The sequence below is a fragment of the Eleutherodactylus coqui genome, chromosome 7 (assembly GCF_035609145.1).
Source record: "Eleutherodactylus coqui strain aEleCoq1 chromosome 7, aEleCoq1.hap1, whole genome shotgun sequence".
Taxonomy (NCBI): Eukaryota; Metazoa; Chordata; class Amphibia; order Anura; family Eleutherodactylidae; genus Eleutherodactylus; species Eleutherodactylus coqui.
In genome coordinates this window covers 216156902-216181403 of record NC_089843.1, presented here as the reverse complement: position 1 = coordinate 216181403, position 24502 = coordinate 216156902, and the positions used below count along the sequence as shown (strand labels likewise).

At 45.3% G+C, this 24502-nt stretch overlaps 1 protein-coding gene across 2 annotated transcripts in view; it reads left to right on the top strand.

The window, feature by feature from the left end:
• Positions 1–24502, top strand: part of WDFY3 (WD repeat and FYVE domain containing 3) — a 279283-nt gene that overhangs the window by 61917 nt on the left and 192864 nt on the right. The gene's annotated exons all lie outside the window — the stretch shown is intronic.

Genomic DNA, 24502 nt, shown 5'->3' with positions numbered 1-24502 from the left:
CCCCCTTCTAAATCAAACATTACAATGTACATGTGTAAAGAAGGTTTAAAGAAGGTTTCTACTCACCATTCTAGCGTTTCATCAACTTATAAAACTTCTTCCAAAGATGGCCGCCGGTCCTTTCCCAGGGATGCACTGCGGTTTTCTCCCATGGTGCACCGCGGGTCTTCTCCCATGCTGCACCGTTGGCTCTGTGCGGTCCATTGCCGATTCCAGCCTCCTGATTGGCTGGAATCGGCACACGTGACGGGGCGGAGCTACGCGATGACGCGTAGAAGGGGCGGAGCCAGAACGCCGCTCGTGCCCGGACCGACCAGAAGAGAGAAGACCCTTCTGCGCAAGCGCGTCTAATCGGGCGATTAGACGCTGAAATTAGACGGCACCATGGAGACGGGGACGCCAGCACCGAAGGGGATAAGTGAATAACTTCTGTATGGCTCATATTTAATGCACGATGTATATTACAAAGTGCATTAATATGGCCATACAGAAGTGCTTAACCCCACTTGCTTTCACGAGACAACCCCTTTAACTTTTTTTTTTTAACCCTTTCCAATCCAATTTTGGATTCAGGGTTTCCTAAAAGGCTTTCTCTTCTTGCTGTTCTACAACGGTGCCATCCGATGGCTAAGGCCAGTGTGTTTTGTGCCAGAGAGGCTCTGACAGTGGATTGGCTGGCAATAGACTGTAAGAATACCCTGTCGGACGTCTTCTGACATTGGAGCTGTACAAGCTTCAATCAGAATGTAGGAAGACGTCAGACAGCGGATTGGAAAGGGTTAAAGGTATATGAAAAATAGCAATAACCAATCAGCGGCTGACAGCACCCGATAACCATCCTGTCACTGATTTGACAACCTATATAACATTTTTGTCAGCAAAGCATAATATATGATACATCAATTTATTAATCGCCTCAACAAGCGAATATCTATAACCATATAGAAGATTTTTGCTCAGCAACTGGTCAAATATAGTTCTGTCTAGAATATGTTCCTCTTCTTGACTGATTTCATTAGTCTAAGCAAAATTGCAATAACCCAAAGAAATAATGTATGAAACCATTTGGATAGATTCATATGGAAGAGACAAATGAAATGTCCATGTTATTACACCCTAATAGGAGAAGACATGGTGCGATATCTAGACGTCACGCAGTCTCAGAACCTAGAAACAGTAGAGTGTAGAAAACGGACAGCGCACACTTGAGAGTAAATGCCAAGATCTTGAAGGTTTAATAGAAAAAGTTCTAGATGTGCACCGATGAGATAACTTTTTATACCTATCAAGCTATACCATAAAATAACAAGAAAAGAACATATATACCCTGTTTCCCTGAAAATAAGACCTAGCATGATTTTTCTTGAATTTTTGAGGATGCAAAATGATTTTTCAGGCTTTTTGAGGATGCTTGAAATATAAGCCCTACTCCAAAATTAAGCCCTGCTAACAGTTAATTAAAACGGTCAATTTAAATAGTGTCCAGGCAGCTATACTTGTAAAAAAAGTTAAACCTTTTTTGAACAAAAAATAATATAAGACACTGTCTTATTTTTGGGAAACGCGGTATTTGGTTTGACCAACAAAATTGTAAACCAGTATAAACTTCATCACAAAACACGGTGATAAAAGTACATAATGGCACTCCAAAAAAACCAAAATGGTAAATGCATCACATAGGATATGTAAAAATCGCCACCATACACAGGCTTGGCTCACAACTTCATTGGAAGTTCCGACGGAGGTTCAGGCGCAAAATATCATAAAACATAGCGCTGCTTGCAGGACTTTTTCTCCCCATTATAGTCAATGGGGTCCTTCAGCGCTGTTTGGATTCGTTATTAGACGGACCCGTTTGGCCATGGAATTCCCCTTTTTCCTGCTTCCCGAATGGAGATGAAAAACGAAACCCCGATGCAGATAAGAAACCAGCCGAACTGATATACAAGGGTAGGTATACACCACTTTCCAACAGACTGCAGATGGGAAAATTGCTATATGGGGGAGATGGCACAGGTACAAAATCCTGATTAACAACCACTCGCACACCCACCACATATTGGAGGGAGTGGCTGTTTAGTATTATATTGCACATAGATAAAACCTAGAAAGGGTGGAAGTCCCACTGGTACGTGTAGTGCACCATGCAGGCTTACAGCCTTGTAATGATGCTCCATACAATATAGCCCGGCAGGCTGTCCTACACATCACAAGTGGACCATCCTAGTACTGACACCCCCAACTCCCCCCCCCCCCCCCCCTATGTTAAACAGGCTATGTAGAGGAACATTCAAGACAGTCAGGTAGGTGTTCAGGCCCCAGAATATATCAACTTGAAGACCGTAATACTGTGAATAAAAAACAAAGGTATACATCAGGGCAAAAAATAGAGGGCAGTAAAAGGAAGGAGGCCAGGAAATACAGGTGGAACTGAAAGAACAAAGATACAACAAATACTACCACCTTAAATCGGGCACCCCCTAGATAAACTCCCAGGGCCACTGCGGGAGAGACGTATATCAAATCAAGCAATGGAGGGAACCATCTATAATCAGGAGGAGCCCAGCAGACAAGTATTATTACCTAGCAGGGGAATGGGTTGGGATTGGCAGTCGATGCATGAGCAGTACCAAAAAAGTTGTGTGCTAACAGCCACACAACCTGGGGGGGTCACTGTTGTGGAAGAGACCTTATGGTCTACGAATGAATGGTCCTTCTCCTAGGATTAATTCGTTCTAGAGTTATTGACGTTGGTCTTAACTAAAAATTACTTTTTATTTCAGGATCAGTTCTATTTACAGCCCACTTTTTTCTGGCTATAGTTTGATGAAGGGCTCTTGTTGCGAAACGTTGCCACATCTGGAGCTTTTTCCTAATAAACCATCAAGATTTTCACATTTACACTCCAGTCTGTTCCGTGCGGTTTTTTTTCTTAAGCTTTGTTTGTTCCCTGTTCTACCAGACGCTGTACTATGAAGCTACGCTGCCCATGTGGCAGCACATGTGGGAATGGACAGCTTTAGATACTTTGCAGGCTTTAGCTGCTTTTCCCCCCCCAAGCACTACATTGGTCAAAAAAGGGTTTTATGAAAAAAAATAAATACATTTGGGGTCTCCAGGGGTATGGGTTCTTCGCACGTAGCTTGGCATACTTGACAAATACTCCACAAGTTTTGAGCAACTGGAGTCTTATTTATGCTGAACCAAGTTGGGTTAAATATGCATTTGAAGTCGAAGAAGACATTTTAGTCCTTGAAACGGGCAAAATGCTTTAACTGTTTTTTTTTTTTAATGTTCTTAAGTTCTGCGCTCGTCTGGCAGGGACTGGCGGCATTCAGCAGTCATTGCTATGGTACTCCAGATCAGTTCAGCTGTTCTATCAGATTGCTGGCACAGAAATGTACCAAGGAAGCCACTGTGTGGGCTCTGACCTGACACAAGTATGTGTTTGGGCGGGTGGAATGGCATTGCCTCATGCAGAATCCTGTAGCTGTAGAGGAAGTAACAGTCAGCTGTCGCTTCTACCCATCACATTAGTAGAATATTGCATTTCACGCAGCCAGCGTATTCCATAACTGTTCAAGGCAGAGGAGTGCTGCAATGTAGAAATCCTCTTCCTTTATCATCCTCAGTAAAGCACTAGACCTAGCCTGTGTATTACGTTAGTTCGGGGACTTTTTAAATGAACATATACACATAGTTACTATGTAGCAAAATGAAGGGAGAAGATTTCGAGGGGTAGCTTAAAAATGTAGCTTTTCCATCACCCTTTTAAAATGTATCCACAAGTGTGTGTTTGTGTTTTTTTGTTTTTTTTTGTTTTGTTTTCTTCTACTTGTTTGCAACACCCGCTATACTTGCACGCCAATTATGTTTTATTTTTATGCGATGACTTAGGCCGGCTGCACACGAGCGTGACGGGCTCTGCCACGGAATATTCCGCGGCGAAGCCCGTCACGGCGCCCCCCCAGAGACCCCATACTCACCAGCGGATCCGGCGTCTTCGCTCCCCCGCCCCACCGCCGCCGCGTCACATGACACGCCCACCACATCACATGACACGGCCGCCCGTGTCATGTGACACGCCGGCCGCGTCATATGACGCGGCGGCGGTAGGTGGGAAAGCGTTTTCACGCTATCTTCCGCTGTGTTACAGCGGGAGATAGCGTGAACGGACGGCTTCCATTGACTGCAATGGAAGCCGTCAGCGCATACACCCGCGGCAAATAGAGCATGCCGCGGGTGAGGACGGGAGATTTCACGGTGTGGAATTCCGCGCCCGTGTGCCCTGTGCTATTAGGTTCAATAGAACCTAATAGCTGCGGGCAACGCAGCGGATTTTCGCCGCGAATTACGCCGCGGAAATCCGTTTGTGGAAAGGAGGCCTTAGGCTAACACAAACTTTTCGTATCCGTTGGCCAAACGCTAGTTTGGGACACTGCGACCTATAGCAAGTGCTCATTAACCCTTTGCAATCCAATTTTGGATTCAGGGGTTCCTAGGGGGCTTTCTCTATTTGCCATTTTACAATGGTGCCATCTGCTGGCTAGAGCCAGTACTGCAGTATGGGACATGCTGGAGAGGCCCCTGACAACAGAGCGGCCAGTAATCTACAGTAAGGCCTCATGTCCACGGGGAAAATCAGATCCGCTGCAGATTCTCCATGTAGAATCTGCAGCGGGTCCCTCCTGCCCCGCGGACATGAGCGCTGAAAATAGCAATTTAAAAGCATTTACCTTTCCGTAGCGGGCGGCGAAGCTCTGCTCTTCCTCACGGCCGGATCTTCATTTTCGGCCGGCGGATGAATTCCTGACGCCGGCGGCACGTCGCCGGCACGTCGTCGACGTGCCGCGCGCATGCGCCGGGCACATCCGCCGAGCCGAAGCAAGGGAGATGCGGCCGTGAGGAAGAGAAGAGCTTCGCGGTCCGCTGTGGGTGAGTAAATGCTTTAAATTCCTATTTTAGGTCTCCCGCGGATCCGGACGGCTTCCATAGGCTTCAATAGAAGCCCGCGGGAGCCGTCCCCGCGGGAGAACCGCACGAAAATGGAGCATGGTCCAGATTTTTTCATGCTCCATTTTTTTTTAAATGCCTTTTATTGACGATCCGCGGGTATTTATCTACCCGCGGGTGGTCAATGCATCCCTATGGGGTGCGGATCCGCGCGCGGGAGATCCGCTGCGGATTTTAAATCACATTTTGCCCGTGGACATGAGCCCTTAGAGTACCCTGCCGGACGTCTTTCGACATCGGAGATGTACAGTCTTCAATCAGATTGTCTCTAGACGTCAGACAGTGGATTGGAAAGGGTTAAATCTGCCCACTCCGATTTGGTTAGGCATGCATACTTATTTCTATAGGGAGAGGGAGAAAAGCTGCTGCCAGATACCGCTTATCTTCAGAGGGGACAAAATAGTCAGACATGTTGAAGTCTAATACACCCAGTCTTCTTTATCCAGAGAGAGAAAAAATAAGGAAAACGCTGGACCGCTTTTCTACATGTTGTCCATTGTCCGTTAAAGGGGTAATCTAGGCATTTAACCCCTGTTGGTACTGATGACGTGTCCTCAGGATAGCTCTAAAAGATCTGATCCACCGGGGATCCCTAACCTATTACCACATTCATTTACTTGATCTTATTCTCCGTCTATGAATTGCCTGAAAAGGGAATCAGTCTGCGAGGGCTCAGGGCTCTTAAGAAATGGGAAGTTGTTGGGCGCGCCCGTCACTGCGGGGGTCCGGCAAAATTGCGGGATTAAAGATGAATATTCTTCCCCCTGCGATTGTGTTAGCTAGCAAGTGTGATACGGAAGTTTTATAGTGGTCAACATGAACTTTCAGAAATCGGGTAATTGCTACATCGCAATTTAGGCCATGACTTGGGGTCACGCGACCAAAGATCGCAGTGTAATCGGTCCGTGCAAGAGCACCTTTACTTGCTCTATCGCAGACGCTGTAGTTCGTTACAATGTTTTTTGTTTTTTTTTACCAAGCTGTATTTCATTAGAAACCTGAGTTTTCATATTGGTGTGAACAGATGCTCTTGCTTACAGTCATACATATGCTCGCAGAAAACTGCAGTCCTTTGGGTACATATTGGCAGAAAACCTTATTATTTACACCTAAAGTGCCACTAAATATTACATTTAGCACTAACGCCCCACTGGACGCTCTTATGAAGCCCACAAGAGAGGAAACTGATACATTTTGGAAACAAGTTTGAGTAGAGCAAAAAAGAAGGCGGAGAAGAGACCTAACCCTTTGCAATCCAATTTTGGATTCAGGGTTTCCTAGGGGGCTGTCTCTTTCTGCTTTTATACAATGGTGCCATCTGGTGGCTAGAGTCAGTACTGTGGTATGTGACATGCCGGAGAGGCCCCTGACAACAGAGCAGCCAGTAATAATATACAGTAAGAATACCCCTGCCGGACGTCTTCCGACAGTCTTCAATCAGAACGTCTTTAGACGTCAGACAGTGGATTGGAAAGGGTTAATGGCGGTCGACAAATATCTGAAGGGCTGTCACAGTACAGAAGGATCAGCCCTATTCTCATCTGCATAAGGAAAGACTAGAAGCAATGGGATGAAACTGCAAGGGAGGAGACACAAGTGAGATATTCAAAAAAAAACTTTGACAGTGAGGGTGATCAATGAGTGGAACAGGTTGCCACAGGAGTTGGTGAGTTCTCCTTCAATGGAAGTGTTCAAACAAAGGCTGGACAAATATCTGTCTGGGATGATTTAGTGATCCTGCACTGAGCAGGGGGTTGGACCCGATGACCCTGGAGGTCCCTTCCAACGCTTCCATTCTATGACTCTAGAGAGACAATCCGATACTTAGAAAGTGTGCAGTTCTAGCTGTATAGGCTGCGGCTCATACAGTACTTTTTCAGTCCTATTGATAAATGGGCGTCATTACATAAATCCTGACTTTTTCGCTTTTTTTAAGCAATAAACATTCTGTATAAAAGGGCCTTTACCCGGGAGGATCAGTGTGTAGGTAAAGTTGGCCAGGCACCTTAGAAAGTCATCTGCCGGTAGCTACACACTTCCTCCTGACTCCCCCTTCCCATAGAGATGCTCAACCAAGCGTGGATTTGCTCTCAATGGGGAGAGGAGATTAAGAACCTCTTATAAGGGCCGATGAATCGTTCATATTCCTGCATCAGCGGGGATCTGAGCGATTTTTATCATTCAGTGTAAATGCATGCCCCCACAGAATGATGGCTGTGAACTTTTTGCTTATGGCTATGAACTTTTGCTTATTGGTCATTGTCCAGTTTCTGCATACAGAAAACTGAATGACGGATCGGCCATGTAAACAGGCAGTATCTCTTTAAGAACGACTGCCTGTTTACTGTGAATGGAGGCAGGCGGGCCGGAACAATCTCAGACCTCCTCCACCTCTATTCACTGAGTGATGCTCGTTCCTGTGTAAAAGCACAGCGACGATTATCAAAGGTACGACCGGTCAACTATCTGCACCCGACAGTTTGTTCCGTGTAAAAGGGCCCTAAGCTGCAGCCTCTAGGTAGTGTAATTAGTATTACCCTCTTTGTATGCAAATCTGTCCAGTGATTCCTGGCAATTTCTGTGGTATACTTGTGCCTAGGCATTTTAAGTTGTGTCTTCATGTCTGTCTAAATCTGATAGTGAGAACCGCATATAGACTGCTGTAAGATGAGCTAAAGTTGTTGAAGAAGTGGTTAAGACTGGTTTATGAAACGCCTGTGTCAGGACTTGGACCAGGAAACTGCTGGACTCCAAGCAGTAGCCCTCCTCATTGAGCAATCAGGCCTTCGGACAGTTCCCCTGCATACCTGTTGCCTTGTTCCCAGATCCTGTTCATCCAGTCCCAGTTCTAGCTTCGCCCGGTTCTTGATTACACTGTTGCCAGTTTTTGTAGTAGCCAGACAAGATGTTGCATTTATGGAAAATTACAAAAAAAGTTGAGCGCCAATAGTAAACTTTTAGACACATTATCTACCTGGACGCCGGGGTTTGGCTACTCCTACTTTGCCTTCCATAACCACCATTTAATGTGCATCTCAGTAGCTCCGAAGCAGAATATTAAATGATGTCACTTGGTTTATTTTTAGCCATGTTGTTCTTTTTATAATAGACGACTTCAAGAAATCTGCATTCTGCTATAAGGACTCTTCGGGCGTTTGTTAATGATGTGGAAGATTTGCATGGAGGCTTAAGAGACCCGGAATACCAGAAACAATTACAGTATATACTAGTATATTAATTTTAGATGAACACTATATTATTCATACGCTATAGATTATTTCGGTTGCGTATGTATAGTGCTAACGTTTTCCCACAACTGTGCCAACCACTTGGGTTTTCTTCACTTTAGTGTTTGAGGCCTCCCGTTCTGAGCCAGCCTCCATCCCAGATGAAATGGTACAGCATGCTATAAGTGTACCCTGTTAGACCCCATTGATTATATTTGGCAACGTTGGGTTCCATCAGAAGACATGTGTTCTGCCAGTGGATTATTTTCTCCCACAACATGGCACAAAAACTGAAACTACAACGCTAGTGTGAAAGAAGTAAAGGCTACCCTCTTGGCCCATATATGGCGCAAAGCGAAAAATTGTAATTCAGTAACCCGATAGACTGTACAATTTCTGAAAAGTCAATAGACAATGGCAAGGACATCAGAAAATCTGGCCTCTTAATCTGGTACAAAAAGGGGTTTTCTAGGCCGTGCTGAGAGCACTGCTCCGACCCCTGTGTAGTGGTCGGCACTCGGAATTGCAGGCACAGCTCTCATTGCAATTCTGAATAATTTCAATGAGAGCCTCTCCTGCACTCATGAGCGCCGGCCACTACACAGAGGTCAGAGCCGCGGCTTCCGCTCCAACCCTCGTTATCCCAATGTTGCCTGGAAAACCCCTTTAAAAAAATGCTGGGATAGGAAAGTTAATGTTCATATACCCCATTCTGAATTAATAGTGGCGGGTCTCCATTCACGAATCTTTTTCTGTTGGGTGGAGTGGAAAGTGGCTACAAAAAGCAGATCGTTCTTCTGGAAGATCCAGCATTATATAAGCAGCCCACTCATTTTTAGTGGGCACTGTACATGGAAGATATGGACTTTCCGTATCTCTTAAGACTCCAGCTGTTGTAGAGCGTCCTAAAGTACGTTTAGACTCAACTAAAAGAAAACCAATGTGGCTCGACAAGACTGTAAAAGGGGCAATAAATGAAAAAAAGAAAGCGTTCAAACTACTAAAGCAACAAGGCAGCGAAGAAGCGCTAAAATCATGCAGGGAAAAAAACAAAATATGCAGAGATAAGATCAAAACTACCAAGGAGGAAGCAGAAAGACTGATCGCCAAAGAGAGCAAAAACAACCCGAAGCTATTTTTCAACTATATTAACAGCAAAAGGATTTGCAGGGAGAGCACTGGCCCTTTAAAAAATAATGCAGGAGAGATCATTGATGATGACGAAGGGAAAGCAAATCTACTAAACAGTTTCTTCTCAAGTGTATTCACAAACGAAAAGGAAATGCCACACGAGATGCAGGGGAATAAAATGAACCCATCACAAAATATCTCATACCTAACGCAGGAGGAGGTGCGGAAGCGACTAAAGAAGACTAAAATTGATAAATCGCCGGGCCCAGATGGATTACACCCAAGGATACTAAGGGAACTAAGTGACGAGATAGCTAGGCCGCGATATCTAATATTTCTAGACACTATCAAGAGCGGTGTAGTACCATTGGATTGGCGCATTGCCAACGTGGTTCCAATTTACAAAAAAGGGAGCAAAAGTAAGCCTGGTAACTACAGGCCAGTAAGTCTCACTTCCGTAACGGGAAAAATTTTCGAGGGGATTCTGAGAGACGCCATCGATGAGTACCTCAAGGAGAACAAGGGAATAACTCCTCACCAGCATTGATTCATGAAGGGTCGCTCATGTCAGACAAATCTGATCAGTTTCTACGATGAAGTAAGTTCTAAGCTGGACCAGGGAGAATCTACTGATCTCGTATATCTGGACTTCTCTAAAGCCTTTGACACCGTGCCACATAATAGGCTAATATACAAAATGAGGCAGCTCGGACTGGGCGAAAACGTGTGTAAGTGGGTAGAAAATTGGCTCAATGATAGAAAGCAGAGGATGGTAATAAATGGTTCGTACTCTGATTGGACCACAGTCACTAGCGGGGTGCCACAGGGTTCAGTATTAGGCCCCACTCTGTTCAACATTGATAGAGGGGCTGCACAGCAAAATATCAATATTTGCAGATGACACAAAATTATACAATATAATTAATGCAACGGAGGACAATGTGCGGCTACAAACTGACCTAGATAAGCCGGGGGCTTGGGCAGAAAAATGGCAAATGAAGTTCAATGTTGATAAATGTAAGGTTATGCACATGGGCAGCAAGAATGGTTGTTACCAATATTCACTTAATGGGGTACCGCTAGGGAAAAGTGATATGGAAAAGGGTCTGGGGGTATTAGTGGATAGTTGACTAAACTGCAGTAACCAATGTCAGTCAGCTGCTGCAAAGGCAAATAAAGTCTTGGGGTGCATTAAAAGAGGTATGGGGGCGAGGGACGAGAAGATTATCCTTCCACTATATAAGGCACTTGTCAGGCCCCACATGGAATACTGCGCACAGTTCTGGTCACCGGTGCTCAGGAAAGATGTCACAGTACTGGAGGGGTACAAAGAAGGGCGACTAAACTAATACATGGAATGACGGGACTGGAATACCCAGAGAGGCTATCCAAATTGGGACTATTTACTCTAGAAAAAAGAAGGTTAAGAGGCGACCAAATAACCATGTATAAGTACATGAGGGGACAATACAAGGATCTCTCCCGCGATCTGTTTACACCCAGGACTGCGACGGTAACAAGAGGACATCCGCTATGATTAGAGGAAAGTAGGTTTCATCACCAACATAGAAAGGGATTCTTTACTGTAAGAGCAGTGAGACTGTGGAACTCTCTGCCGGAGGAAGTGGTGATGGCAAAATCCATAGAGGAGTTTAAAAGGGGATTTGATGTCTTTCTGGAGAGGAAGGACATTATAGGATACAAGCCTTAGGTTAATTGTCAATCCGGGTATACAGGCAGGTAGGAACTATTAGGGGTTGATCCAGGGAACAGTCTGATTGCCATTAGGGAGTCTGGAAGGAATTTTTTCCCCAAAAGGGCTAATTGGCTTTTGCTCTTGGGGTTTTTTGCCTTCCTCTGGATCAACACCGGAGGATAGACAGGCTGAACTAGATGGACATTGTCTTCATTCAGCCTTACATGCTATGTTACTATGTAGACGGAACCATTATCATTTTTAAATGATGATCGTTCAATGTAAACGAAGCTAACGATTGAACGATAAGTTCGGTTTAGTTTATATATCAAAGCTGCTCAATGCCAATAAGGTGTTTTACAGACTTTTGTAGACCTTTTTGTTGTGGGTGGGAATTGATGACAACCATGGTAGTGTGATATGATTTGTGACCAAATTACATTAATTGTGTTGTACTAGTAATTGGTGGTTGATTATGATCTGTTGAGCCAAGGCCAACTTTCGGTCATTTTATAGATCAGCGTTCTCCATGCTTTCCTATCCTACTCTTACAGTTCTTCCTTGCACATATTTGTATCCACCTTGATTGCGTCCAGCCAACGTGTTCTTTGCCATCCTCCTTCGTGACCCATTAACTGTGCCGAGCATCAATGTTGTTTCCAGAGAATTGGCTCTCATGACCCATCCAAAGTTTGAGAGCCGCTGTTTGGTGATTTTGCCCTCTAGAGATATTTTTTGGTTTGATATGCTCTAGGACCATCTTGTTGGTGACCATTGCCGACCGTGGTATATGCAGCGTTCTTCTCCAGCACTATAGTTCGAAAGCAATTGGTTACTTCTTGGTTATGTTCCCAGCTGCCATCCTAATGGGTTACTCCTGCTTTATAGTCCTGTCGCCACAACAGCAAATTTTTGGTTTCCTTCTATTCGATGGCAATGAAATCATGGCCTATTCAATGTAACTGTAAATCTGTTCGACACTCACACCAGAGAAGGAGCTTTGACATGTTGTACCGCACATCCCAATGTTCAACCAAGAAGAGTAGGTTTATCCTACCTGGATGCCAATCCAGCCTTGATTTGGTCCTCCACTATATAGTCTTTCACGGATTATAAACAGGATGAATCTGAGTTTGTGAATGTCTCTTAACAAGCCTATTTTTTTCCCTTAAGGACCAAACTATTTTCATCGTTGCATAGCAAGAACCATAACTCCTTGTCATAGCAGCATGCCTTTTTTTTTTTTTTTCCTTTTTTTTTTTTTATTGGAACAAGTTGTATTTTTTAAATGTTTTTTATGGCACCACTTTGGGTGCCACTAAAGAAATTCAGCATGCCTGTTCCTTCCTTTTTCCGACATCTGTTTTGGGGCTGACTGGGACGTTGAGTTCCCCTTAGATCAGTGATGGGCAACCTTTTGAGCTCTGTGTGCCAAAATTCGCCAAAAAAAACAACCATAACTCGGGTGGTGCGTCACTTTGAGAAAAAAAATCCATAAATTCGCGATATTTATAATTTAAATAACAAAAAAGTATAATTGTAATATATAACTGTATGTAGTAAACTCAAAACACCCATAGCACAGGCCTTCGCCTCTCGCAGCCTCCCCCTCACTTATCTTAGTAATGGTGAGCCCCCAGCAGTGACAGCGCCCCCCCCACAGCAGCCCCCTGCAGTGACAGCGGCCCCCCAGCAGCGACAGCGGCCTCTGACAGCGGACCCCCCCAGCAGCGACAGTGCTCCCTGAGACCCACGTACTTACCCCATCCACGTCCTGGAAGCTCTGCTCCTCCGCTGACCTCTGCCCGCTAGCAGAGATGATCTCCAGCGCACACTCGCGGAACACACCCTGGACGCTCTCGCGGAACCAAGTAGTAAGAGACATGGGGGGGAAGGGGGAGGAGGACCCCAGCTGCACACTGACATCACAGTGTGCGCCGGGATCAGCGCTGCTACCGGTAGTAGCGCTGGTTAGTGAATACCAGCAGGGGAGCCGCAGCCCCTGCTAGTATTCACCAACGGGTTGAACGGCAGACAGCGGATGCGTGTCAGCGACTAGGGCCACGCGTGTCAGTGCTGACATGCGTGTCATAGGTTCGCCATCACGGCCTTAGATGGTTTACCTGTGCTGCTGAAATCGTCTGGTTCAGCTGTCAGAGCACCTATAATAGAGATAAGTAGGGGTTGTAAGTTGTACATTGTAACAGGCTCGTTGTGTGGATGTGTATTGTGGACATGGAACATAGAAGTGAGCACAGTTTGATCTTCTTGGCAGACTTTCTGTAGTAAAGCAGTTAAGTCCCTTAATACGGACTGATCACCGGGCATGAGCATTCGGCTGACCATCCAGCCATGTAGAAGGATTGGCAATCATGTTTGTTCTTTGGCTCATCGTTTCAGTTATGCTATCCTACAAATAACTGCTAGTTGGCGGCGCGTCTCCCGTGTAAACGGAGGGATGTGCAGGCAGCCAACGCTAGCGGTATGGAGATGAAAGATCATAGTAACAGTTGTTCATCCTCCTACTAATATTACTAATATTAACCATCGCCGACTGACATGCTTATTGCCGGTCAGTACAAACCGATGATCTGCCCGGATAAAAGGACCTTTTAGGGTCCTTCTACACAGACCGATAAATCATTCAGACTGCCGCGTCTGGTGGGAATGTGAGTGATTCACTCAGTGTAAATGCATGCCCCAACTGAACAACGAACTATAATTCATTTGCTTATCCTTTTTTTGGATTGGCCCGTCTAAGCGCCTCCACTCACTAGCAATGATCACTCCTGTGTAAAAGCATTTAACACGAACCAATTTGAACGCCTAAGTGAGTGACTGCGCTGCTAATTTGTTCACAGTTGCTCGTGTAGAATGTTTAGACAGGCAGATCATTGTTGAGAATCGCTCACTTCTCGCTCAGCGCTTCACATTCTTACATGCAAACAAGGAGTATGGAACAATATCTCTGCAGCGCCACCTATTGAATGGCGGCATTCCTGCAAATCAATGCTTGACCCTTTTATAGTAGTCTTTAAAACCAATGATTGGGAATTGAAAACCAAGGCAGAATCCATACACAGACAGCTGTTTCAGGGTGTTTGCCCCTCATCAGTGTGCAGTGGGTTTCTGGCTTGGCTAGCGAGAGGCTTTATAACTCTCCTCACACACCTTCTAGGTGCTCTCCTTAAGGAGAGATGATACCCTTCCTGACACACATCATAAGCCTTTCACCAGTCAAGCCAGAAACCTACTGCACACTGATGAGGGGCAGAACCCCCGAAATAGCTGTCTGTATATGGATTCTGGCTAGGTTTTCATTTCCCAGTCGTTGTTATAAAGACCTGTATAAAAGGTCAGACATTGATTTGCAGGAATGCTGCCATCCAATAGGTGGCGCTACAGAGGTATTGTTCCATCCGCCTCATTTGCATATATTTTCCCAAAGACCTTCTAAGTCTCCTCACTCCTCTTCTAGATGCTCTCCCTAAGGAGTAATGATACCTCTCCCGAATCACATTCCTAAGTGAAACACTGAGCGGAGAGCGTTTAAACGTAACCGGAAGTGAGCAAACCAGCGGCGACTTTTATGCAGGTTGAAACTGAGCAAAAAGTGCACGATGTCTCGCCTTAAGACGTAACTATTATGGCGCACTTGCGTTCATTTGAGCGACAATCATTGCATGTAAATGGGCTTTAAGACTATCCTGAGATTAAGTGTAAGAATAGCAGGCCTCTATAATATAAGAATCCTCCTCGCAGCGGCATACGGCGCAGCGCCTTCCCAGACTAGGACTAAAAATAAGATGTAGACCAGTTGCTGCCGCCCACTCTTGTCTTCAGATGTCGTGTTTAAACATTATAATTAATTCTATGCTATTATTCACTTATCGCTCCACATGACTGTAATTGTGTATTTATGTTAATTCCTTCATGTCTTCCTCCTATTGTCTTTTCAATTGCAAATTCACCTTTATAAAAAAAATTGCCGACTTGATGATTGCTCAGTTTGATTGGAGGGGGTGGGGGACAGAAAGCGGCATAGCCGACTATAAATATACACATTCGGGAAAGGAAGCATCCGCGCCTTCCAGCAGATTTTACGATGGGCTACTAGCTTTTCATGGTTTTTTACCAGCTAATGGGTCTGATTCTCAGTAGATCGTTACCCTATAATTAATACGGCCTGGTGAAGTGTGTAGTTCTAATATGTTTATGTATATGTATGTACTAGCTGATATACCCGGCTTCGCCCGAGTTAATTTGGTACTGGTGTTTATCTGGTGTTCACACGGAAATCTTATGAAGTCGTGGTTACTTTAGAGATACCGGAAAAACATATGTTCACTATTTTGCATAGTTCTCTGCGTTACCCAGGAAACACCACGGGGAGGTAACCATGCGACGCTTCCTTTATATAAAATGACATCAGGAAGTGAGAGAATTAGATTCCGTACGTAAAATGTGGACGCTAATTCTTTTGCACTTAGAATTGAACAATCGAGGTGGGACCCATTAACTTTTCCTATTTATGACATAATCAATGCTCGTGCCAAATTTCATGTTTCTATGACACTGGAAAGTGAGAAAAATACATTCTGTACGTAAAATTTTGACGCTAATTCTTTTGCTCTTAGAACTGAATAATCGAGTTGGGACCCATCAGCTTTTCCTATTTATGACATAATCAATGCCCGTGCCAAATTTCACGTTTCTATGACACCGGGAAGTGAAAGAATTAGATTACGTACGTAAAATTTGGACGCTAATTCTTTTGCGCATAGAATTAAATAATCGAGTTGGGGCCTAATAACTTTTTCTACTTATGACATAATCAATGCTCGTGCCAAGTTTTAAGTTTCTATGAAATTGGGAAGTGAGAGATTTAGATTATGTACGTTAAATTTCGACGCCAATTCTTTTGCGCTAGAATTGAATAATCGAGTTAGGACCCATCAACTTTGCCTATTTTGGAGATAATCTATGCTCATGCCAAAATTCATGTTTCTACGACATCGGGAAGTTGGAGAACTTTTGGCGAGTCAGTCAGTCAGTGAGTCAGTGAGGGCTTTCAGCTTTATATATATAGATATGTAATTTCATAGTGAAACAGTGATTAGCACAGTTGCCTTGCAGCAAGGGGTTTCTGGGATTTAATCCAACCAAGGCCAACAACTGGATGGAATTGTTTTTTTATTACATTTTTATTTTTTCCCCCGTATTTAAATGAGCATTGAAGTCACTGCTAAGTTCGTCAGCGCTCGTTCAGAGCATTTAGGCCTCATGTCCACGGGGAAAATCAGGCCCGCTCCGGATTCTCCATGGAGAATCTGCAGCGGGTCCCTCCTGCTCCGCGGACATGAGCGCTGAAAATAGGAATAAATGAGAATAAACTCACCTCCCATCCGCTCCGTTTCTTCTCTTCGCGGCGGCGCCATCTTCTCTGCGTCGCGGCCGGATCTTCTTTCTTCGGCTCGGCGGATGCGCATGATGACGTCGGTGACGTGCCCCGCGAACGCGCTGTCTCGAAGAAAAAAGATCCGGCCGCGACGGAGAGAAGATGGCGCCGCGGCGAAGAGAAGAAACGGAGCGTGTGAGTAAATTCCTATTTTAGGTCTCCCGCGGATCCGGACGGCTTCCATAGGCTTCAATAGAAGCCCGCGGGAGACCCGCACGAAAATGGAGCATGGTCCAGATTTTTTCATGCTCCATTTTTTTTTAAATCCCTTTTATTGACCATCCGTGGGTATTTATCTACCCGCGGGTGGTCAATGCATCCCTATGGGGTGCGGATCCGCGGGCAGGAGAAGAGTTAAAATCTGCTGCGGATTTTAATTCTTATTTTGCCCGTGGACATGAGGCCTTACACTGAAAGATTTGCCATCAGCCCGTGGTTCACGTCCCTTCTCGCTCAGCACTTCACCTCCTGTAGGAAGCGCTGCATAGGGGGCTTTAACACGGGATGAGAAGCCAGCGAGCCAACAAGGTTTTTAAGTTGACTGAAAAGTCAGCATAAACAACCGCGAATGACAAGTGAGCATTTTTTTTCCCCGCGTTTATCTCTCAAATGAGTTCGTTTGAATGGATTTTGAGCAATAATTGTTACGTGTAAATGGGCCTAAACTGTAGCGAGACTAGACACTCTATATACAGCGCTGTGACATATCCTATATGCTCTAATGCTGGATATCATTATAGGAATATCTTCTAGTATGGCTGGTTTATGAGAGAAACACGTTTCTTTTGAAATATTCCTAGATTTTGGATTATGGTGTGAAAACTATGAAGAGTCAGTTGTTGGAAAGATTAACTTTTGACTCAAATTTTACGGTTGTCCTCTTGCGTTACCTAGAAAGGCGCTGCTGTATGAGGCGGTCATCGGTTTTGTGTGACTGAACAGTTAATTTAGTTCTCAGAAAGGATGTGAAGAAGATTCCTGTCTTGGAAACATTTTGGTGGTCCTCAAGACTCCGATAGAATCCACTGTTGTCTCTGGTCGCATGGGAGCCTGGGATAGCATTGAATTAACCCAGGGGTGCACAGCACGTGGCCCTCAATGTCATTCTGTGTGCGGCCCCGATCATGTGGACACAGAGATAGCTATGCCTGGCTGCTCACATGTAGTTTCCTTGTAAAGCCCAATTTACACGCAATGATTATCGCTCAAAATTAATTCAAAGGATGGCTTTTGAGCGACAGTCGTTCTGTGTAAATGCTTCAATCATTCACTCTTCGGTTGAATGATGATTTTTAGGTGAGCATAAAATCCATTGTTCAGCCAAAGAGATATAGCAGGCACCGCATGCTGTGTTCTACACAGAAGCAGGTGATTACATTGTATACAGCTGACAGCCCATGGCAGCCCTTGCAAAGACAATGCAGTTAAGTGCAAAGTCCAGACCACATGCTGGGATTTGCAAACAGCTGCTGGAGGCTCATTTACACACAAATAAAGCTGATTAGTGCCCATTAGTACTTTCTGCAAAATGATCACTAGAACTGTAAATCTTTCAGTCATTTGAAAGATTGTCTTTGCATGTAAATGAGCCTTTATGATGAAGAGGAGTGGCACATAGCAGGGCAACAGGAAGGGACAAGTACTAAGGGTGCACTGTGTAGCCATGTCTAGGTCCCTATATATTAGGACAAGTACTAAGGGTGCCCTGTGTAGCCATGTCTGGTCCCCTATATATTAGGACAAGTACTAAGGGTGCACTGTGTAGCCATGTCTAGGTCCCTATATATTAGGACAAGTACTAAGGGTGCCCTGTGTAGCCATGTCTGGTCTCCTATATAGTAGGACAAGTACTAGGGGTGCGCTGTGTAGCCATGTCTGGGTCCCCTATATATTAGGACAAGTACTAAGGGTGCCCTGCGTAGCCATGTCTGGGTCCCCTATATATTAGGACAAGTACTAAGGGTGCACTGTGTAGCCATGTCTGGGTCCCCTATATATTAGGACAAGTACTAAGGGTGCCCTGTGTAGTCATGTCTGCTCCCCTATATATTAGGACAAGTACTAAGGGTGCGCTGTGTAGCCATGTCTGGTCTCCTATATATTAGGACAAGTACTAAGGGTGCACTGTGTAGCCATGTCTGGGTCCCCTATATATTAGGACAAGTACTAAGGGTGCACTGTGTAGCCATGTCTGCTCCCCTATATATTAGGACAAGTACTAAGGGTGCCCTGTGTAGTCATGTCTGCTCCCCTATATATTAGGACAAGTACTAAGGGGGCACTGTGTAGTCATGTCTAGGTCCCTATATATTAGGACAAGTACTAAGGGTGCACTGTGTACACATGTCTGGGCCCCCTGTATATTAGGACAAGTACTAAGGGTCCCCTGTGTAGTCATGTCTAGGTCCCTATATATTAGGACAAGTACTAAGGGTGCTCTGTGTAATCATGTCTAGGTCCCTATATATTAGGACAAGTACTAAGGGTGCACTGCATAGCCACGTCTGGTCCCCTATATATTAGGACAAGTACTAAGGGTCCCCTGTGTAGTCATGTCGGGGTCCTCTCTATATTAGGACAAGTACTAAGGGTCCCCTGTGTAGTCATGTCTGGGTCCCCTATATATTAGGACATGTACTAAGGGTGCATTGTGTAGCCATGTCTGGGTCCACTATATATTAGGACATGTACTAAGGGGGGTAGCCATGTCTGGGTCCCCTATATATTAGGACAAGTACTAAGGGTCCCCTGTGTAGTCATGTCGGGGTCCTCTCTATATTAGGACAAGTACTAAGGGTCCCCTGTGTAGTCATGTCTGGGACCCCTATATATTAGGACATGTACTAAGGGTGCATTGTGTAGCCATGTCTGGGTCCACTATATATTAGGACATGTACTAAGGGGGCACTGTGTAGCCATGTCTGGTCTCCTATATATTAGGACAAGTACTAAGGGTGCCCTGTGTAGCCATGTCTGGGTCCCCTATATATTAGGACAAGTACTAAGGGTGCCCTGTGTAGCCAGGTCTGGGTCCCCTACATATTAGGACAAGTTCATAGGGGAAAATGTGTAGCCATGTCTGGGTCCTTCTATATTAGTACAAGTACTAGGGGTGCACTGTGTAGTCATGCATGGTCCCCTATGTATCAGGACAAGTACTAAGGGGGCTCTGTGTAGACATGTCTGGGTCCCTTATATATTAGGACAATTACTAAGGGTGCACTGTGTAGTCATGTCTGGGTCTCCTATATACTAGGATAAGTACTAAGGGGGCCCTGTGTGGCCATGTCTGGCCCCCTATAAGGACAAGTACTAAGGGTGCACCATGTAGTCCTGTCTGGTCCCCTATATATTTGGACAAGTACTCAGGGTGTCCTGTGTAGCCATGTCTGGGTCTCCTATATATTAGGACAAGTACTAAGGGTCCCCTGTGTAGCCATGTCTGGGTCTCCTATATATTAGGACAAGTACTAAGGGTGTCCTGTGTAGCCATGTCTGGGTCCCCTATATATTAGGACAAGTACTAAGGGTGCACTGTGTAGCCATGTCTGGGTCTCCAATATATTAGGACAAGTACTAAGGGGGCTCTGTGTAGCCAGGTCTGGGTCCCCTATTTATTAGGACAAGTACTAAGGGTGCACTGTGTGGCCATGTCTGGGTCCCCTATATATTAGGACAAGTACTAAGGGCTCCCTGTGTAGCCATGTCCAGGTCCCCTATATATTAGGACAAGTACTAACGGTGCCCTGTGTAGCCAGGTCTGGGTCCCCTACATATTAGGACAAGTTCATAGGGGAAAATGTGTAGCCATGTCTGGGTCCTTCTATATTAGTACAAGTACTAGGGGTGCACTGTGTAGTCATGCATGGTCCCCTATGTATCAGGAGAAGTACTAAGGGGGCTCTGTGTAGACATGTCTGGGTCCCTTATATATTAGGACAATTACTAAGGGTGCACTGTGTAGTCATGTCTGGGTCTCCTATATACTAGGATAAGTACTAAGGGGGCCCTGTGTGGCCATGTCTGGCCCCCTATAAGGACAAGTACTAAGGGTGCACCATGTAGTCCTGTCTGGTCCCCTATATATTTGGACAAGTACTAAGGGTGCACTGTGTAGCCATGTCTGGGTCTCCTATATATTAGGACAAGTACTAAGGGTCCCCTGTGTAGCCATGTCTGGGGCTCCTATGTATTAGGACAAGTACTAAGGGCTCCCTGTGTAGCCATGTCTGGGTCTCCTATATATTAGGATAAGTACTAAGGGTGCACTGTGTAGTCATGTCTGGGTTTCCTATGTATTAGGACAAGTACTAAGGGTGCACTGTGTAGCCATGTCTGGGTCTCCTATATATTAGGATAAGTACTAAGGGTGCACTGTGTAGCCATGTCTGGGTCCCTCTATATTAGGATAAGTACTAAGGGTGCGCTGTGTAGCCATGTCTGGGTCTCCTATATATTAGGATAAGTACTAAGGGTGCGCTGTGTAGCCATGTCTGGGTCCCTCTATATTAGGACAAGTACTAAGGGTGCACTGTGTAGTCATGTCTGGGTTTCCTATGTATTAGGACAAGTACTAAGGGTGCACTGTGTAGCCATGTCTGGGTCTCCTATATATTAGGATAAGTACTAAGGGTGCACTGTGTAGCCATGTCTGGGTCCCTCTATATTAGGATAAGTACTAAGGGTGCGCTGTGTAGCCATGTCTGGGTCTCCTATATATTAGGATAAGTACTAAGGGTGCGCTGTGTAGCCATGTCTGGGCCCCTATATATTAGGACAAGTACTAAGGGTGCCCTGTGTAGCCATGTCTGGGTCCTCTATATATTAGGACAAGTACTAAGGGTGCACTGTGTAGCCATGTCTGGGTCCCCTATACATTAGGACAAGTACTAAGGGTGCACTGTGTAGCCATGTCTGGTCTCCTATATATTAGGACAAGTACTAAGGGTGCACTGTGTAGCCATGTCTGGGTCCCCTATACATTAGGACAAGTACTAAGGGTGCACTGTGTAGCCATGTCTGGGTCTCCTATATATTAGGACAAGTACTAAGGGAGCCCTGTGTAGTCATGTCTGGTCTATATATATTAGGACAAGTACTAAGGGTGCCTTGTGTAACCTTGTCTGGTCTCCTATATATTAGGACAAGTACTAAGGGTGTCCTGTGTAGCCATGTCTGGCCCCCTATATATTTGGACAAGTACTAAGGGTACCCTGTGTAGGCATGTCTGGTCTCCTATATATTAGGACAAGTACTAAGGGTACCCTGTGTAGTCATGTCTGGTCTCCTATAGATTAGGACAAGTACTAAGGGTGCACTGTGTAGGCATGTCTGGGTCCCCTATATATTAGGACAAGTACTAAGGGTGCACTGTGTAGTGATGTCTGGGTCTCCTATATATTAGGACAAGTACTAAGGGTGCACTGTGTAGTCATGCATGGTCCCCTATATATTAGGACAAGTACTAAGGGTGCACTGTGTAGTCATGTCTGGGTCTCCTATATAGTAGGACAAGTACTAGGGGTGCGCTGTGTAGCCATGTCTGGGTCCCCTATATATTAGGACAAGTACTAAGGGTGCACTGTGTAGTCATGTCTGGGTCCCCTATATATTAGGACAAGTACTAAGGGTGCACTGTGTAGTCATGTCTGGGTCTCCTATATATTAGGACAAGTACTAGGGGTGCGCTGTGTAGCCATGTCTGGGTCCCTCTATATTAGGACAAGTACTAAGGGTGCCCTGTGTAGTCATGTCTGGTCTCCTATATATTAGGACAAGTACTAAGGGTGCACTGTGTAGCCATGGCTGGTGTCCTATATATATTAGGACAAGTACTAAGGGTGCCCTGTGTAGCCATGTCTGGGTCCCTCTGTATTAGGACAAGTACTAAGGCTGTACCATCTGTGTTGTAGTTTATAGATCTTCTGGAATGCTGGCCATTAGCTGAACATCCATCATCTACACTGGAGAGGGCCATGTGCCTTGTTTGCTTCTCTTGCAGTGCTGATTGGGGTGGGGGGTTGACCCCCTATTCTTGCTTTATTATGACATATACTTAGGATATACCATTAATGTCTCAGATGAGAATACCCATTCCTCAAAGTTTTGTAAACTCTTCATTAATCTTCCGTAATACAGAGCCGTTGTAGATGGAGACGTTTGATGTTTTCCATTTTCCAGCTCTTTGTCACAATTAAGGATTCTAATCTGAGCCTAGTAATTGCCTTGTTCTGTTTTCTGCCTTTATATATTGTTGTGTCTCGTATATCCGTACATCATCTGTCAGGCTGGACAGTGAATTCTCTTGCTTGCGGCATCGTCTTATGCTCCGCTCACACCTGTCTTCTGGGGTTACGTTTACCTGCTCCATTATGAGGACAGGAAAGGAGAATCCCGCTGGCCAAACAGATCCGTCTTATGATGGAACCAAATGGCCCCCATTGACTCTCATGGCGTCTATCTGGTTTCCGTTCAGCCGTCTGGCATTTCACAGGAAGAAAAAAACCTTCATGCGGGAATTTTTTCTTGGAACGTTTTGTGCCGGATGAGCGATGGATCCTCTGAACGCAAATGGGAACGGGGTCTTAGTTCTTTGGGGCTTGGCCTCATCAAGGTGTAAGAATTATTTTGTGATACCAGCCGTTGCTTTCTACTAAATAAAATAATATACTAGAGCCTCCATGCCTGCCTATATTATATCTTGTATCCAAGCTAGAGGTGGTACAACAGGGTACTAGAGCCTCCATGCCCACCCGTATCACATCTTGTATCCAAGCTAGAGGCGGTACAACAGGGTACTAGAGCCTCTATGTCCACCCGTATCACATCTTGTATCCAAGCTGCAGGTGGTACAACAGGGTACTAGAGCCTCCATGCCCACCTGTATCACATCTTGTATCCAAGCTAGAGGCGGTACAACAGGGTACTAGAGCCTCTATGTCCACCCGTATCACATCTTGTATCCAAGCTGCAGGTGGTACAACAGGGTACTAGAGCCTCCATGCCCACCTGTATCACATCTTGTATCCAAGCTAGAGGCGGTACAACAGGGTACTAGAGCCTCTATGTCCACCCGTATCACATCTTGTATCCAAGCTGCAGGTGGTACAACAGGGTACTAAATCCTCCTTGCCCACCAGTATCACATCTTGTATCCAAGCTAGAGGCGATACAACAGGGTACTAGAACCTCCATCCCCAACTGTATCACATCTTGTATCCAAAAAGAAGATAAAGATGGATAGCGCTCCAAGAAATGGATAAGACGTGGTTGTCAAAAAATACAGTGAATGTACGTAAATAAATAAGGGGCAATCGTATGTGGAAGGTGACTCACCCCGTGACGCCGGGCCCGTCTGTAGGGTGCCCGTGCGTCAGTATCCAAGATGGCGTGTCAATCCAGAAAGAAATTCCTATGTTCCATGAGATTCTTACCTGTAGATCAATGAGGGATTTCCATGTGTCTAACGACACCCCTCTAAGACTTTGTTCTATGAACTAATATAAACGCCGCGGGATGGACCATTGAGGGACTTTGACGCGTTCAGCGTCACTTTCTTAAGACCCCGCCCCATAAGTCACCATGACAAACGTGAATGCTGCGGTCCGGAGCGCCATTACTCCATCGCACACGTCACTGGAAGTTCGCGCACCAGTCATTCCAGAGTCTCCATAGCGACCCGAACGCCGCGGGCAGCACGCAAAGTCCCTACCGCGAGCGTCATTGGAAGTGCGCGCGCCGGCCATCCCAGAGTCACCAAGGCAACATTAACGCTGCGGTATTGAGCACGAACCGCATTAGAAGCCCGCGTGTATGTTAGCCTAACGGTAGCAAGCAACAGGTTTAGGAATGTCGTTAATGTTATTAAACTCCCATTAAGATCTGTTTTGTGCCTTTTTTTTTTTTTTTTTTTTTTTTTTTTCTCCCCCTCTTTCTCTTTTTAAACTGCCAGGACACCATTATGGCATTATGATCATG